At 35.5% G+C, this 15,221-nt stretch overlaps 1 protein-coding gene across 4 annotated transcripts in view; it reads right to left on the bottom strand.

The window, feature by feature from the left end:
- The window catches only part of LOC125328475 (sodium channel protein type 2 subunit alpha-like), a 70,622-nt gene extending 57,125 nt beyond the window's left edge, over nucleotides 1-13,497 (bottom strand). For 2 of the 4 annotated variants that reach the window (XM_048309210.1, XM_048309209.1), the window contains exons 1-3: nucleotides 13,235-13,497; nucleotides 4,523-4,769; nucleotides 3,695-3,949 (exon numbers count right to left, since the gene is read on the bottom strand). The gene's annotated coding sequence lies outside the window, so the exon portion shown is untranslated. The remainder of the gene's footprint in view (nucleotides 1-3,694; nucleotides 3,950-4,522; nucleotides 4,770-13,234) is intronic. The other 2 variants (XM_048309211.1, XM_048309212.1) reach the window with 2 other exon arrangements.
- Between the last annotated feature and the right edge of the window lie 1,724 nt (nucleotides 13,498-15,221).

Genomic DNA, 15,221 nt, shown 5'->3' with positions numbered 1-15,221 from the left:
TATACTAAATACGCCCCAAGCATTTTCATTCAGATTACAAAGCTTAACAGAACAACACAGAAATATGTATCTGATTACTGTTGCTATACATGCATTGATTTAATAGAACAATGAAACAAAAGTTGTGCTGTTGCCTGTACTGAGCCCTGAACAAGTTCTAGCAATCCTTGAATCATGAACTGTTCATTTGTTAGTGATAGCTTCTCTCCCCTTCCTTCACTGGTTTTAAAATCACTTGTTATCTGATAACTAAACTACCAGGATATGAATGATAATAGGCAGAATCCAGACATTCTGTATTTCTAATAATTCAGAGTAACTATCATTAAAAACCAATCTTTAAAGAAAGAGTCTCAAAACTACATGTGGTCCAGGCCTCTGAGTACCTTCTGCTGCTCAGCAAAGAGAGTTTCAAGTATTTGAAATACAATTTTGGTCTATATATCCCATATATAATTCTCTATAATTAAATACATTTCATTAGAAAAATGAGGTTCCCATTTATTAAAGACATGCTTTTGCCATTTAGTTGTAATTAAGCATTGCATTCTGTAAGTCCTTCTCCAGTTTTCCTTCAGTCCCTTCCTTTAATAATAAGATTTAGCAATAAACAGTATCCATATTTTTAAAATTTTATACATATTTCATCTAGTTATATTATGTCCATGGATAACTTTTTAAATTTTATTTTTAATATAATAATCTTCTCACTTACATAAGATGAGTCAGAAAGTAAGTAAAATATCTGTGCTAACAATGTCAAATTAATTTTTCTGTGTCTCTGAAAAAGCCAGAAGAACTGGCCTAAAGTTATCTATTTTTATGATATCTTAAATAGAGCAAATAGTAAAAGTGAAAGTACCAGTGTAGGTACCAGGTAGATACTATAATTGTTTATTAAAATCCTCAGGTTATCTAACAGTTTATCTGCATTTTGCATGAAACTGCACACACCCCCTTCAAAATTTTCAAGGTGGAGAAATGGCAAACCTTCCTGTTTTTTTTTCCCTTTAAATTACTGTCTGCTAAAACCTTGAAAAAGCTGACTACTGAGATTTTCATTCCATTAAAACTGAAACAGTTGATTTGGGTTGGAGTAAGAGCAAGGATAGCAAATGGAATCTGTAAAATGACCGGCTATCCTAATTTTCTTATGCTAATCTTTTATTTGAGAAGCTGTAATTTGGAACTAATATCTTCCCCTGTGCCAAGCCCTGCAACAATCTCTCAGATGCTAAAGCCTGCATTAAAAACTTTCCTCTAAATCACTACTGTTAATAAGACCAGCTGTCTCAATGGAAGTAAAGCTGTTTGTCCAAATCAAAAAGGTGGGTCTCCCACGGTAGGACAGATAGAAACAGCAGGGCTAGTGGCACTACCTCAACATCAGCTAGAGATTACTTTCTGCAGTTTAGAAATAAAAAGTGTGGCTCTTGTGTGCTGATGTCATCAGAAAATACCTCAACTCAAGCTCTTAGTGTCCTGAGGAGGAAAGAGATACAAGAGAGTGTATGCTGGGACAGTTTTAAGAAGTGAGTCACCTTAGCTCCCTCTCTTAGTGTTTGGGAAGTTGCTTTGCAAAATTCAGGTATTGGTTTTCTGGAAGTGAAGATAAATTACATTTAAGTTACTGTGCTCTGATCAAACTCCAAATCAGGAAATGCTGCCTTCAGTTTGTTCTAGAAAGAAAAGGATAGGTAAGTACAAGTTTCTTGTGAAGAACTAAAATTAAATATTTTCATTGACATTTCTCATGGCTTTTGTGCACAGAGAATAATTTCAGGAAGAAAAATGTGGTCTGAAATTTTTTTTAAGTTATAGATCATTATATTTTCATAACTGACATTTAACATAATTCACCATTTATCCTGGCATATTTACCCTATTTTTTACTGCTTTAAAAATATTTGAGTAAGAAACAGAATTCCAAAAAGAAAAAAAAGAGACCCAAAATATCACTGCTGTAGTTCACAGTAGTAAATGCAATGCAATGCAGATTTCTTTGAAATATGTAAAGAGACATTCAGTTAAAATTATCTGTGGGTCCTAAGGCAAGGAATATATGAAAGTTGGTTTCATAAAAATAGGTATTTCAAGGAAAGGAATGATTTCCTCAAAGGTGAAAACAGCCTCCAGAACTTAGCACCTGGTCAGAACCTGCCTATTATTTAAACTGTAATCTAGTAATTTAAAGTAAGCGAATTTGTGTTTATATGTCCTCCCTGACTAACACCTACGATTTTCTTTTTTTCCATTAAATTCAACATTTGCTATTGATCCATTGTGTTAGCTTTTTTAGATTATAATTTACCTATAGCAATGACTGTATTTGTATTTTATATTTTTGCCTGTATTTGCACAGTCAGCCTCAGTAGCCTATAGGCATTAGTGTTACATAACTATTCAAAATAAAAATAATGAAATCACCACCAGGTGTTTATTAATAAAATTAATAAATCCCAGAAGACAAAAATACTTGTTATGAGAATATGAAATCAACTAATAAGGGTATGTCACAGAAACAATATTCCTTAATAAAAACTTGCCTTAAAATGATTTAGATTGGGGTGAATTAGAATAAGTGGCTGAATATGAACTGGTAGTTCACAGTGGCTGAAAACCCGGCCAAAGAATAGTAAATGCAATAAATGCTTCAGGTGCTTCAGGGGTATTACATGCAATTTTATTTCATGTTCTCAGTAATGACTTGAAATTAGGTGTGAAAATACATTAACTAAACCTTAGAACCCCAACCTCAGCAAAAGAAAACACTGTAAGACTTTGGAAATCTGTATAGAATATGTTACATGAGGTTCAGTCTGATTGGTGAAAGACTAGGCAGATGGGAAAACATTCAAAACATTAGATTAGATTAGATTAGATTAGATTAGATTAGATTAGATTAGATTAGAGGCTGGAAAGCAATTTCAGACCTGTCTGAAAGATCCAGACGCCACTTCTTGGGAAAATATTATTGGACACTGCTCTCTCTCACTAGACATTGCTATGGATAGCCTTTCTCCCCATTTATTTGTCTGTTTCTGCCCATTGCCATTCCAGTCACCTCCCTCCTTCCTTCCTTCCTTCCTTCGACCTCTCTCGAACATTTGCTTTCGAATTTGTTTGTTCCTATTTCTTATCTTAGTCCTTACTAATCAAAAATTGATAGGTTATGTAAAGGAATGGACTTGAATTCCTCAGATACCTAGCTGCAAGTTGTAGAACTCCCAAAATAAATCATCTGACCCATTTATCTATAAAAATTGACCAAAACCTCTAGGAATTCTTTAAATGCAAGCCTGCCTTGTATTTTCTTTAACACCGTGAGTTGCCTCTGAAAATGTGTGAAAAGAGATCATGTGTCAATACTTGAAGTATTGGAGAAACCTGAAGACAAATGAAAACCATATGCAATTGAAGAGGAAGAAGAAGGGTCTCTTAGCCCACCAGCCTAATTGGAATACTGTACTCTAATCAACATTTTGCAAATACTTTCCAACATTAGAGATCCTTACATTCCAATGAAAAATAGCTACAATATATGTAACACAAACTTCTACAGCTAGACCTCATAAAGGTGTTCATTTCATTCATCCACTGGTATTTTTTTTAGTGAAGATACATAGCGGTATATCAACTGGCCATCTTTTGCAGTGAAACATTATTTCTGGCTGAGAAGAATAGAGAGTCTTACCTTTATTTTTCTAAGAAATGCCAAATCTCAGAATTTAACATCTGCATCTTTTGCTAATGTGAAAAGAAAAAGGCTGCATTTCTAGCAGAAAATGGAATTGGGAAGAAAGGCTTCTCCTTAGGACCTGAAGCTTCTTCAGGACTGCAGTTCCTTCAAGGCTCTCTCATTCTTTGTTCCTGTGTCCAAAGCTTCCCAAAAATTAATTGCAGTAGACAAAGATAAGTCTACATATTCACATGGACATATTTTTCTAACCTAAGAGCACCGAGAAGTAAGAAAAACAGGATTGAAAATTAGTTATTTCACAAAACCTAATACAGATCAAAAGTACATTTAAGAATAATCTTTAAGTGATATGCTTTTCAAAGATCCCACTTCATCTTTTACCTGTGTGCTTTAACTAAAAGGGAAAAATGGGTCGTGTTGAAATTCCTGCATCACTAGTAAAGTCTTTGGTAGATGGGGTAACGGTGCCCAGACTAACAGGAGTGCTCTCACCCGTCATTTGGGGAAGTCAACAGTGTATCATTACTCCCAATGGATTTACTGTCTTTAAGCACGCATAGAAATTAATTAACTCTATATTTGCATGAAAACATGGCTACTTCTTCAAGTTATTTATCTTAGAGATTACAAGTGTTTTTCTTTGTGCAACAAAATTTTTCTTCCCTGCCAAGTAATATAATAGCAGAAAAACACAGTATCTTCAGGTTCTTCAGAATAAATTACTTGCATCCTTACAAGCGCTGACCAAAGGTTGGCCATGTCTTCCTCAGTCTTTAATAATCTGAGTATCCCATTTTCATTAAATTTAAGTAGTCTACTTACATCTTACACATATTAGTCTTCAGCCATTGAGATTGAGGTGAGCTGTCTTTGAGACATTTATTCTCATTTGGATATCTCATCTAGATATATTTCTGGCCTTTTTTACTTTTCTGTGTTGTTATTTTGCTTTTACTCCTAGAGAAGAAAAGAAGACATCCCTCTCTTTTAGGTCTCTGCTCTTTCCAAAGCAGCCCTTAATAATACTTTTCTCCAAATACAGTGAGATTGAACAGCCACTGTAGAAACTCTGTAGATAAAATAAAATCTGAGTAGACACAGATCAGGTCAGAGAGAACACAAAAAGTGGGAAAACAAAAAGTGAAAGCTTAGACCACTGCTTCTCTAACTCTTAAAGATAGAGGATCTCCAAGTACTTCAAGTACAGAAAATATGTTTCAAAAACTAACCTAGAATTCACCTAGTACTATTTCCTATCAATCTAGAATTGCATTTTCCCAAATATACAATAAGTGGTACCACAATTAGATCTTCCATTGTTTAATAATGTAACCTAAACTCATCCCAATGATGGCTAAGAGCAAATTCTTTCAATGCCCTTGTCATTTTGAGTAAGGCACTGATTCAGCACATTTTTCTGTGGTGAGTCACTACTGGAGAGCTTCCACCAAAGACATCTGAAAGCTGTATCTCCAGTAGTGACCTCAGGGAATTATGACTCTGCCACCATTGATACTTATCCACCAATGCATATTTTACACTGAATGCAGCTTTCCCTGGGGGTACATACGGGACTTTCCCATCCCTTGGACTATTGGGTGTATCTGGATTCTGCCTCTCAAGCAGCAGTGGCTGAAATCTGATCTCATGGTCAGATACAGCAAAATGTGTAAGTGCTGTTGCTCACCAGTTTTTAAATAACATGAAAGGGATTTTAGAGGTTCCTAATAAAAGAGCAATCACCAATACTAAACATTCATATGACATTTATTTTCAAAAAAGGGAGTGTAACCTCTCCAGTTGTAAAATATTTGCTAGTTCGCAAAATGTTGAGGAATTAATTTTTAAAGTGAGAATTATTAATAACACTAGAAGTGCCAGTAATTTCAACATATCTGTATTTTGAATTAAAGCACAAGGCAGAGAACCTTTTTTCACATGTAACCCCAACCTTGTCTCCACCTCAATGCATCATGCTAGTATAATAGCATCAGTGGTAGTCACAGCAAAACTTGAAGGAAGCAGGTTGGCTGAACTGTGTGCCCTTTGTCCTGAATTTATAATAGACCTAGGCCATGTCAGTGTAATTTCATTACAGGATTTCAACTAATATCTCATCTCATATAGTTTTGAATATTTTTTCTGTATAATGCAGATATTTGCAATACACTAAATAAAGAAAAAAGAAATAACAACAACAAAAACCTCAACAAAAAACGCCAAACAAACAAACAAAACCCAAACAAATAAAAAACCCCCCAAACCTCTGGGGTTTTTTTCTTGATCTAATATCTTTGGTTCTCACTCCAATACCAACAATTTTCATAGGTGGGTCCAAATTATACAGTTTTACTGTAGATGAAAGTGATGATAGAAAATTATTTTGGCTGATACCACATCGACCAAAATATTTTTATTTAGGGTATCTTATCTTAATTCATCTCCTAAGAATGAATCATAGGTAAAATCTCAGGCCTAGTCAGAAGTGATTCCTGATGGACAGATTACACATATTCTTTCATGCAGGGCTCTTTCCTGAAGTCTTCTGCATATATGGCATGAGCATTTATTCTAAAACTGGTTAGAATATGTTTCAAATTCTGAGACATGATACTGCTTCAAAGAATGTTTCAAACTTTATCCTCATGCTCTTGAGCTTCCTTTCAAAGTAATGATAAACTGGGAAAGAAAGAAATGGGGTTATTCAAAAAGAGATGTTCTTATAAAGACCATTACAGGACAATATGCCAGTGATGGTTGTCACCTAAGTGAAATCTCATGGTAGAAGAAATTAATCATGGGCAGCTGTATCAATATTTGGTGTTGAGCAATTATAAAAGTGTTAACCCAGTTCTAGATTAACAAGAAACAGAGTTACCCACAAAATTAGTTGTCCAAATTCAACTAATTCCTAAAATTTTGTGTATTCAAAATTTAAATGTGCTGACAAGCGAAACACTGGTACATACAACAGTATCCACTGGAAAGGTGTTAAAGAAATTACAATAAAACATCAGTGAGCAATATCTAAATACATCACAGTATTGACTTTGCTGTGTAAAAGAAATAGAAAGCTCTGTTTGTAAAGTAGTACTCTTCTAAATTTTTCTAGGGAAACTTATGAAAATGCATTTGCAACAGAAAACATTGTTTATGAACTTAAGAAAAAGAGAAACAAACTAAACTTGGAAAATTAATTGAATCATTAAGAACTATGCAGCTGAAACCCTTACTTTCTAAGTCTGGAAATGCCCAGAAACTATGCCCCAGAAACTAGTCAATACAAAATATGAAAGAATAAACTTCATATAACAACAGATTAATGGACTGTATTTAGAATTTGACAGTTGTCTAGGAAACCAAAATGGAAAAAATTGGAACTTCTGTTTGAGAGGCTTACACACAGTCCTTGGCTGAATGTAATCTTTACTACACAAGGAAGAAAATGCACATAAAGTCAACATGAAAATAGAGTGCTTTATACCCAGGGTTTAACACAGCATATGAAAAATGTACATGGATTTCTCCAAGGCATTTATTCAGGTATCATAGAACTGTCTATTAAAATGTAACCAAGCCTTACGTTTGGAATGTTTTCCAAATGGAATATGGAAGTATGACTTAGATCTAGTCTCTACCTGCATGTTAAAAATCCAAAAGTGCAAAGTCTATCACTTACAACTTCTACCACCTCTTTGAAAGTTCTCTCTTATAACATTGAAATTTCAGTATATTAACAAAGTATTTTACTAATTAGATGCCTATAGCTTTAAGTGATATCTGCTATGGAATGATAGCTAGTGCTGTAGCAGCTACTAGAATTCCGGTATTCTACCTATTGTAACACTAACTAAAACAAATTGACATGTAGGAAATACATGGCAAGTAACTTAAACTGCTGTTAGCAAAATCCTTTCAGGAAGACTCCTCTAATGCTCAGTTACAGCTTCACTCAGCAGGTAAGAAAGGCTTCTCCTTTGAAGGTTGAATTTTATTTATATTGATTTTGGTCAGAACTTCTGTCTCAGGTCAGATTTCTTCATGCGAGCATTTCGGCTTTAAATATTAGTGACAGGCTTTTCTTTAGACATTTCATCTAAATGACAGTAAACATTAGGATTGCCCTCCTTCAGTTCAATCTGACCTTGGACTCTTGGGCCCTTTTGAAATTGCCTACTTATTTCTGTCATCAAGTTTATACCACTCAGACATAAAAATAGCATTACTGATTGCTTTTCTTACTCTAAAGCCTAGTACTTTTGCTTTCATCTGTTATAAACAAGTTTTGAAGATTACTGGGCTATTAAGTTAGAATAAACAAAATTTTTAAAAATGATTCAAAGCTGTTTGTGATAAGTGGAATTTATTTTGCTCCTTGATAAGGTGCAAGAGTACAAGTTAGGTGTATACCTTCACTCATCATTAAAAAGTGCCCTCTATGTAACGTAAAAGTCATCACACAACTTAGATTTAGAGAACTTTTTTTCTATAAAGAGTGCTTTTCAATGGAAAACACACTCAAATATCTGCTGGAAATAAGAACAATTTTCTATCTGTCTGTCCCTGAGTGTCACTGTGGAGTTAGGTTAACTTTGCTAAAATGTATAGGGATTCTTCATTCCTATGACTTAGTATCCTAATTTTGTAGTCTACCAGTTTGACCACTGCACAAGCATATATACACTCTATGCATTCAAAAGTAAGCATATATACACTCAAAAGTAAATGTTCTTAATAGTAATAACGGTGGAGAAATTTCTGTGCTCAAGGAAATCAAGTTGGTATCATGTTAATTGCATCTGAGGAAAAAAAATCCTGCATTTTTAGGTGGGACACAGACAAATTCACATTCAGGTTTCCAAGACTGCCACATGTATATTTCAAATATTAATAAAAAGGGATAAAAATATTCTTGTATCAGAGTCTTCGTACAGTTACAGAGTTGTCCTCTGTGACTGGCTTTTGAGAAGGCAATGAGGGTTGTTTGTTAAGAAAGCACATTCATTTAACATCTGAAAACTTTGTATCTGGACATATTTAAAATTGAACCAAGAAATTTAGGTTCCTATGAGTATATTTTTAACCAACACAAATTTGGAATTCCTCAGTGTGTCCAAACATTAAATGGTAGTACAATAATGCCTAAGAAAGGGCAGGGGTTTTCAGGATATGCAAACCTAGGCAAGCAAGAAATTGGGACATGTAGGCCCAAATTCAGGCTACATGGACTCAAACAGTTTCTGCTTCTATTCCAGGACTACCAGGCAGTGAAAGGACATAATTTATGAGGAATGGTTACAGACATTTTCTCAATTAATAAAGTAGCCAGGCCACATAGTGCTATGTTGCCCTACATAAAAGGAGCTATTTTTCCTGAGAACAATTAATTTCCTCGTTTACTTCTTCATCTGCATTTCTGTAGTGAATTTGAACACAAACTTGTAACTTCCTAGAATCCTATATAATCATGCATAATAATTTATGGTGAAGCAGCTAAAGGAAGTTTCTTGCTTCACATTGTTCTTAAAATAAATTATGCTAAAAGACCATAAACACTGATCCCCTCTCATATTGCAAAGGGGGCCCTTAAAATGAAACAAGCAACATCTAATTTAAGCATAAATAATCTATAAATGGAAATTGCCTGCAGTGTATACTTATTGCAGGATCTTCCTGTTAAGTGGTAATAATGGGTATGGTAAGGGGGATCACAGAACCAATAGTGCTGATGCTCATCCCAGCCATTTTCTTTACAGGACTCTGTGATATCCTCTCAGATTTACCAGTGTGCCCCATTAATTTCATTCAGGAAATCCTGTAAAGAAATATGAGATGAGCCTGATGCATCTCACGGACAGGGAGTCAGCTGTATGTGCTCTTCAGCTGAGCTACACACAGATAGTAACTTCAGTGAAGCATCAGCTTTGCTGAGCAGGTACAGCTCGTATGCAGTTGATATATCTGGGATGTGCCAGACCCATGCATATGGACCATACACTCAAAATATGCATATTCAAAATGTGACCATTTGATATGGGTATATGACATCCAGAAGGTTGATCCAAAAAAGTAGCAGGAAAAACATTTCTGCTACTAAGGTTGAAGAAGGGACCTGTGCATGTGGTAGGCTCTATGATTACACTTCCCTAAGTAAAACGACTCAGTCAAAAAAATATCAATAAAGAATAAAAATAAATAAAAGAATAAATAAAGAATTAATAACTAGACATAATTAAGCTGATCATAAATAACCTTTTCCTTAAGCTTTTACATGTGAAAGCACCTCATAAGTGCTCAAGCTCTTTAATTAATTTTTTTTAGTTGTATTTTTCACTGTAAAACACATTCTGTGATCTGTCTTAGTTGATAGAGTAAGTGAACAGTAATTTTTTGTAAGAAGAGGTTACCAAGACTGGTACCAAGACCACATTAAAGTTTAGTAACAATTTAAAATCCCAGTTTTGGGGTGCATTACCTGATACTTTTTGTTTGAGATTTGGATCTTTGTGGGGGTTTTTTCTGTTGTTAGTTGGTTTGGTGTGTGTGTTTGTTTGTTTGTTTGTACTGGGAAGAAGTAATTTGGGGTTGGGTAATAAAAAAATTTTAGGTCACTTTTGTTCACCTAGAATTTAACTTGCTTACTCCTGTTTAGGATTACAGTGGTAGTACACACACATTATGGTTACTCAAGAGCATATACTGTTCCTACTCTATATTTATATTTTCAAGTATCACAGTCCCTGCCTGAGTTGCTCTAATCCCTATTCCCTCTGCTTTACCTCATCATAAGGCAAGGAAAGTCAAGCAATAACACTATCACAGTAATATACTAGAGATTCCAGCTGTTCATAAAGAAAATTTTTATGAAAGCAGATGAACAGGTTGTATGATACCAGCTCCAGTATCAAGGTCCTATGGGAGCCCTATTGGTCAGTATCAGACATGCCATTGCAAGGTGCTTCACAGCTTTTAATCAGGAGTAATAGATGTAATGAATAATATCAGGTTTCCAATTAAGAGAATGCCTTCTTGCTACAGGTGGTTTTTATGGTGGTTGGCACTTGCTTTGATGGACTGATTGACACCGCAGCTCAGAGAATGTACATGTGTTCTGTAAGCAGCCTGAACTAGCAGGCATCAATTTTGCTATGATACCTTATACCATTTATTTATTTGAGTGAGAATGAGAAAACCAATATATCCTGCAAATGGCAACAGTATGTATTACTGATTAACAACTGTAAGGTAAAAAAAGAAAACAGAAGAGTTACACTGACTGGAAAAAAAGCTATCTAGAATTTTGAAAGTTAAATTTCTAACTTCTAAATAGAATTTTGTGATAAAGAACAGAGTAAATGTCACTTTCTGAAACTCACTTTCAATAACCATTGTCAGAATTCAGAAAATATACAAATAAAGAACCAAATATCAGAAACTTGCATTTATTCTCCTTATATTTAACTGAAGCAGAGTTCAAGCAATTCTTTTCCTTTGTCACCTTATGGCAAGAAGAGCATATAGGCAAAAGGAGCCAAGATTTGTACTTTAGAGAACAAGGTCACAACTTGCTTGCCTTGTACAAAGAACTTTTTTAGTATCTGCTATTCACTGATTCATCAAAAGTTGTGGGACTCCAGTAATGTAATTAGTACATAGCATATAAACAACAAATTATATTGGGCTGAGACAGGAGCAGCAGAAGGAAGTGGATATCATCAGTCAGAAAGTTCCATCTTACATCCCACTATCCTTTTTTCCTTCTAAAATCCTTACTCTTTTGAGGGCAAATAAATTTCTCTCCATGCCTAATCTTCATAAGGTACAAGTTAACTCATCTAATGCCATCTGTGAAGAAAAAGAGGTGAAAGCACAAAAGGTGTCACCAGCATATTGATTAAACCCACCCTACTTTTTATGCTCTCTTCTTTCACTTCATTCTTACCTGATAATAACCAAACTACGACTCTGATAATCTTAGAGGGCACAGGGGAATTGTTTCATGTTCTCCATTGAAAACGTGAAATTGTCTTTCTTTGCTAGCATCTAGTATTATCTATACAGAATTTTGCAATACTGAGCTTAATTGGCACAGCTCTGAAAATCAGTATAGGGTCCTAACTTCTGCTCATTAGAGGGAAAAATTGTAAACGACAACACAAGCATAATTTCTGTAAATATCAAGGCCTAATAAACAATGTATCTATTTAACAGGTGCTATGGAGCTTCAAATTACTGCAGCAGCTCGCATTCCTGTCTTTAACAAAATGGAGATGTGTGAGAGAGCAAATATGAAATATTAGACTGAGTTAAAAAGTCCCTTCTGAAACTGTTCTCTTGACAAGTCAATTATGAAAGCACAAACATGATATGTTTCTAAAACAAGCATCATTATCACTGATTATTTATCTTGGAGTTAAACAAGGACACCACAGGCACCATAAAGAATACAAATTAAAAACTTCTTTCTTTCACATCACTGCTTCAGGTACAGGCCTTGCTTGCTACTGTGAATATCACCTGAGACCCAATCCTGCTTTTTTTTTTTTTTATATGGATTGAGGTGGTGATTTATAAACTGTGGGCTCCTTATTCTGCTGTATGGGCTTCTTTGGCTTTTTTTGTTTTTCTACTGTTCTCTTTTGGAATAATTTCCAAATCAATACTAACATAACACATGTACCTCTAATGTCTGTGTGTGTCTGCAGAACCACTAGTGAAAAAAAATTCACATATCAAAGTGATCCTCAGCAGATATTTTCCTTCTACCTTTAAAAACTGACAGCTTTAATTATTACTGATAACAATGAATGAGACAATAGATGAATGGACAGTGAAATGAAGAAGTACAGTAATTCTTGTGTTGATTTCTTCAAACAGTCCTATTAAGAAGCATATATTAAACTTGACAGTAATGTTACAGATAAAATGTGGACTATATATTTGGTGTGGACCTCTGGTTAATTAACAGTTGGTGAGTCCATTCTCTCCTACACACAACCATGCAAAAAATGGCACAGAAAGAAAAGATTTTCTTATATACTTTTTACAAAATTCAGCTAATAAGGGAATTTCTTCAAATACCACACATATATATTGAAAACAGCAGTAGCAAACAACGTAGATTTTATTCCTGAATCATCAGAATCTGAGATGCTCAGAATCTTATGAGACCTGCTCTTCCTGAGTCTGAATATCACCAGATTTTTCTTCCTAGGAAACAAGGTCATTTCTACAAAATGCTTGGAATTGATGTTGCATACCTTGATTATAAAATGATCTGATTTTTTGAGGAAGACTACTGCATTAAGACATCACATTAAGAGTGAGAAACCAGATATCAGATTTAACGATGTTAAAAAGAAAAAAATCACACCATCATCACAATCAGTCAGTACAAAATGGCTTTGAATTCCCCGTTCCATCTTTGACTCTACCTTAACAGCAAACCACAGGGAACAATCCAATTCCAAAATGTGGAAAAGATCATGTTGCCATGATTTATTATGGATAAAATTAAATGTTTTGCCAGCTTACCTGATTGAAAGAGAATGAAAAATCACTGCAAAGCCCAGCATCCAAAAATAATATAATATATGTCTCGTCCTGAAACAGTCCAGATTTCCATCCACAAAGCCTTATTAATTGATCATAATTTCTGTATTCTCGGTGGAAAACACAGAGACCCTTCCAGAATCCTCTCTGCTTCTGCCTCCGCTTCCTGTTCTCAGTCACTCTATGGTACCCAACATATACGAGAAAACAGCTTGTTATGCGGAGGGGGGCCGGGGAGGGGGATGCAGGGGCGCAGTGACGAGCCCGCAGCACCTGACGTGGCAGCTCCACCTACTGGTGGCGATCCCGAGCGCGGAGCGAGCGCAGCCTCCCAGCCGGCTCCCTCCCGCTCTGCTCTGCCCTGCGCTCCCAACAGCTCTGGGGAGGGAGTTCCTGCAGGCAAGGGGCAGAGCAGACCGACAAAACCACGCTGATTATTGAAAAACCCTTTAAAATATCTTTTTCTTAAAATAATGAAATTTAAAACCAGTTGTCTGTATACATTGAACAGAGCATTTGGTTTTAAATGTGCTGTTTCCTTTAAAATGCATGTGAAGGGAGGAATGAGTAAATAACAGAGCACAGACACTGACTGTCTCCCTAACTGGTGTGTGCAGAACTTGCTGATTGTCTTGATACTTTCTTATTCATTAAATACTACCGTGTATTTTTGGCACCATGTTCATGTCTTTCAAGTGTGAAAAATGTACTATGCTTATGTAAAAAGCAAAGCTCAAGATCTTTCCCTTAGACAGGATTCCTCAGCACGTGCAGATTTTTATCTGCTTACCTAAGATTCCTCTGGCCATCCTCGGAAGAATTATTAGAGCAGTGGCTCCAGCACCGCCTGCTCCATGGACAGCAGTATTGAGTGAATAATGCCCCTCAGGCACCATACTGTTTTGTCCTGCCTGACAGTTTGAGGAGTATTGTGTCTGTGGAAAGTGAAGTGTAGAAATGCTGAGCAGTGTCAGCAAGTGTTTACAATATATTGGCTCACAGCCTTGGGGTAGAGGCCACTATGGATCCACCTAATTGAAAATCAAGCTACCAGCTTTGTTCAGTCATGTGGGATTTAATAAACAAACAAAATTCCACAAAACAAGAATAAATGAGTATAAGAAGCAATTAATATTTTGCTTTCTTGTAGCTCCTGTAGTTCCTTTAAATGGCTTTTCTGTGCAGCTTAGAAACAGCCCCATTCTCTGTCCCTGGTCACACACTTGGTTTTGGAAGCAAAGACCCCATGGCAGCCAGCATGTATTTACCCTGATGGCACCTACCAAGTCACAACTGCACAAAGCAGTAGGAGCGGTGATAACTGCCTACAACTCATGTCCCATACCCCCCATATCAATAGATATCCCCTTTCAGTTAGCATTTATCCTAAAACATTTGTGTCAATTTGTGAGTAGTCCTTTTGATTTTAGTTACACTTGCTGTATGCTTGACAGACATAAACACCAAATTCCTGAATGTGGCAGGAGAAAACATTTTAAAGGGATAGATGTATTCTGTATGTGCAGAATAATCTCTGTATACTAAGTGAAAAAGATGTACCCTCACCTTCAAAATGTTTGGGTTTTGTAAACCTAGAGCACACAGGGACACTCCTGATCATACTGCTCACACAAATTCCTGTTTGTTTCAAAGAGACGTTGTGGGTGTGAACATATACCACAGTCTGATATGAAATTGAAAAGTAAAAAAATCTTCTCCCTTTTATTTTAATATTATAAACTTCCAGAGGTTAAGAAGGAATGTATTTTTAATTAAAAAGTGTTCATTGTCTCTACAGACAGCACAGATTTTGCTTTCACAGGATTATGTTTATTTAGCAAACCCACGAATGATGAGAAACTGGTGTCTACATTTTAAATTGCTTAGAAACATTTTTTTGCAAATATGCCATGTTTTGAAAATCAAACCAGTTCTTGAACAGGACTTTCATTTGCTTATATGCTGCATT

Source organism: Corvus hawaiiensis, chromosome 7 (assembly GCF_020740725.1).
Source record: "Corvus hawaiiensis isolate bCorHaw1 chromosome 7, bCorHaw1.pri.cur, whole genome shotgun sequence".
NCBI classification, from domain to species: Eukaryota; Metazoa; Chordata; class Aves; order Passeriformes; family Corvidae; genus Corvus; species Corvus hawaiiensis.
The sequence above is the reverse complement of the archived record's forward strand: the minus strand, read 5'-3'. Positions and strand labels throughout refer to the sequence as shown.